Source organism: Numida meleagris, chromosome 26 (assembly GCF_002078875.1).
Source record: "Numida meleagris isolate 19003 breed g44 Domestic line chromosome 26, NumMel1.0, whole genome shotgun sequence".
Classification (NCBI taxonomy): Eukaryota; Metazoa; Chordata; class Aves; order Galliformes; family Numididae; genus Numida; species Numida meleagris.
Window position 1 is genome coordinate 4,203,863 of NC_034434.1, and position 3,825 is coordinate 4,207,687.

Consider the following 3,825-nt stretch of genomic DNA (forward strand, 5'->3'; position numbering starts at 1 on the left):
GGGGGGCATGGAGGGGGGAGCGGGCGGCGCGTACGGGCTTGGTGCGGCTCGCCCCAGCGCTGCGGGCTGTTCCCAGCACAGCGAGCGGCACAGGCCCACACTCAGCGGGAAAACATCCCGGCCAGGTAGGGAAAACTCCCTCCTGCTGAGCGGCTGCGGGGCACAGAGAGCCGGAGCATCCCACCACCCCCCCAGCAGCCTTCCTGGAAGCAGGGCAGGGCGCTGCTCGTCAATTCGATGTTTTCCGAGCTGTAAAGGAGCAATCCGCACGCTCAGTACTGCTCCGACTTTAATGGGTTGTGCATAATGCATGTTTATAAGGTGGTGAGAGGCAGCCCCGCTAATGGAAGCTGTGGGGGGGTTATTCCCATGGCAGGCGCTGTGTGCTCCAATCAGTGCAGCAGTGATGTGGGGGTGATGCTGCACTGGGGGCCCAGCACCCGGCCAGGACCCTGCAGCCAAGCCCCAGCGTGCACCCAGGAGCTGTCTCCATCTGGTCACCATGGCCATGAAGTTGGAGCCCCCAGATGGTGCTGGGAGCCTGATAAAGGCAACACCAACACACAGCCACTCACCAACAGGTCCTGGGGGGCTCATTTCTTTCCCTCTGCAGCAAAGATAGGTGCAGGCCGCGGTGAGGAGCTGAGGGCAGGAAGAGGGGCTGGCAGGGCTGCATGGTGCCAGCAGAGCCCCATGGCAGCATGCAGAGTCCTGGCAGCAGCCACAGGCACCCACCGCACCCGCACAGCCCCACTTGGAAAGCTGCCCTGGATGGACAAGGGAAGGGCAGAGCCAAGGGTGTTAACGCTTCGCAGCACAGAAGAGGTGCGGCATCGCAGCCAGGTCCCACGCATGGCACAGAGCTGCCGGGAGGAGCCAGTTCCCATCTGCTCACAACCTGTCAACCTGCAACGCTGCTCTACAATTACTGGTGTATGACAGACATCTCGTTTCCCAAACATTCCTGAGTTCAGCTTAGACACTGACTTCTTACACAGCTGTTCATTATGCACACATTGCACCCCCAACACACTCCTCCCTGCGTACACCGTGACACCCAAGGTGAGCCACACTGCTGAGATGCAGGATGAGCTCAGGCGATCTGATGGGGACAGCTACAAGCAGGAGAACAGGTCCATGCCAACGAGCACAGAGAGGCACAGCTGCCCCAGCACCACCCCAGCAATGGGCACCTGCCTGATGGCACTGCGGGTTTGCTCATCGCCATGGGTGAAGCTGTGGCACAAAGTGATCTTTTTCTGAACCCTGCATCACACATCCCACTCCTCACTCCGAGGGGCACGCACTGGAGAAGCTTTGTCATTCCCCTGTCTGCAGCTGTCCCCACCCCTCAGCAGGGACCGGAGGCACCAGGTGACATTGCAGGCAGGGAATGGCAGCTCGGCCTGCCTCCACCTTCAGCATTATCCGTTCACTGCAGCCAGCGTTGGTGCTTCTGGCGCAGAACAGTTTGCAGCGGAGCACAAACAGGACCCTCTGCTCCCCCCCAGCTCAAGAGTCAGGAGTGGGGCACAGGAGGGCTCAGCAGCTCACACAGGGAGAGGTGCACCTGGGGCATGCAATAGCTCTGGAAGTGCACAGCGCACAGAGGCAGGCGAGGAGCGGGGCTGGGAAAAGGTTAAACCCTCTCCTCCTGCTTCCTGGAGCCAGGCATCCTGGTGAAACAGGGGAAGCTGCTGCACAGCCCGGCCAGAAGGCTCCTCCAGGGCTGTTTGATCAGCAGCCAGACAGCATTGTCCCCCCCACCAGCCCCCCCAGACTGTCTGCAGGGGAAGTCTCCAGTAAACACCTCCTCCCCCAGCCCCTTCCTGCAGCTCCCGTGACAGGGGGCAGGACGCAGCATCCAGAGCCTGCACTGATTTACAGCCAAGCTGCCCAGCACAGCAGCGGGGATGCGATAAACAGAGCCTCAAGCAGGGGGAGGGACTGCTCGGGGTCCCTTCACCCTGTAGTGCCAGCAGTGGGCTCACAGGGCTGCAGTCACACAGGGGGGCTGAGGGCTGCAGTGCCACATCCCCATCACAGATGGCTCCAGCACCCTGAGGCGTCATTGGTACAAGGCCCTGGCTGGGGACAGGAGCACCAGGGCTGCCCCAGCCCCCCACAGCAAACAGAACAAAGCACAGCACCAGAGCTGCCTCCATTCCAGAGCTGCACTGTGCACCAGCAGTGAGCTGGGCTGCAGGAAGCATGCAAGCAACTGCAATTACAGCCACAGAGGCTTTGAAAGAAAGGAAAGAGGCATTTAAGGCAATTCAACAAATGCAGCGTAAGAAAGGGCGATTTCAGAAGCACTTCTGCTGCACACCAGAGACCTCTGCCCTTCCCACACCGGACAGTGCAGGGACAGCACAGCAGTGCCACAGGAGCCACAGCCCAGGGCTGGCAGCACCGCTAACAACTGGCCCAGACCCAGCACCGTGCAAGAGCATCAGTGGGTTTAAAAGGATCCATCAGAAGAACGAGTGGCACAGGGAGGGAGGGAAAAGCGCTTTTCAGACCTCTCCAGCATCAAGCATTAATGTTACAGTCAGCTCTGCACTGCAACAGGCCGCTTCCATGAGGGCTTTGCAGCACAGATAACTCAAAGGGTTCAAAGGGAACAAGAGCAGGCTGAAGTTTAATGAGGAGCAATGGTGAGCGGCCATCCCGGAGCTGTGCACCCGCAGCCCTGCCCTTGGCTGCCCGCAGACAAAGGAGCTGAGCGCAGCCGCCTTTGTTCAGTGCTGAGCCCCCCCCAGCCCCGCTGCCCCAAAAGCTCCACGGAGCAGCTGCTGACAGCTCCGGTGCAGACAAGTGTGGGCTGTCATGTTCTGGCACGGCCAGCACACAGGGGCAAGGTGCTCTGCTGCACATTCCTCCGTCATGAGAGCACGCACAGCTCTGCCGCACGTCAGCCCCCGGCGTGAGGCTGAGCCATTGGTGCAGCACCGCACAGCCCCACTGCCACACACTGCAGGGCAGAGCCCAGCTCCCACACAGCTCCTCGACGGCAGCAGATGGAGCACCAACCAGAGCCCAGAGCAGCGCTCCCACTACAGCACGGAGTCGTACAGAAGCACAGCTCCCAGCAGGAAGCCTGGCACCCCCCTCCAGCTCCATCAGCCACCCCCACGGCTCTGCCCACACTGGGGACCCTCACACCCCACGCAGGACTGCGGCCGCTCTCCCGGCTCCTTCCCAGGTGGAGAACAGCTCTGAGCCTCCCTCCACCCTCGGAGCCAACACCCATCCCCTGCCATGAGCAGGAGCCGCTCCCGCACGTGGAAGCCGCGTCCCACCCCACCCTGCCCCATCCTGGGAACCGCGCAGCGCTCCTGTGCTGCAGCCTCACCCCTCGGCCCGCCCCGTTAACGCGGCCAACAGGGGAGGTGCCCCCGCTGCCCGCAGCCCCACGGAGCCCACAGACCCAGAAGGGCAGAGCCCCTCAGCCAGAAGAGTTTGCACATCTCATTACAGACACGGCTGGGGAAGACGGGAGCTCATCGTTTGTCTGGGAAAAGGAGAGCTGGCACAGTGCAATTAATCACAATAACTCCATCTGGATAAGAAAAAAAAAAAAGATATTTTGTTTTAAAGAGCACCAAGAACAAACTGTCCTTTACGAACACGATAATTGCAGGCTTTTAGGATTTCAGCTTGGAGGCTCACGTGTGTTTCCAGCAAGAATAATGGTGTCTATGGGCACAGGGCTCTGCCACCTGGCCCCAAATCTGCCAGGAGAGCAGGGCTGAGGGCTGCTGTGCCCCAGCTTAATTTCCCCATCCAATTGCATTACATCTGCAAAGTTCAAATGCTTCACAG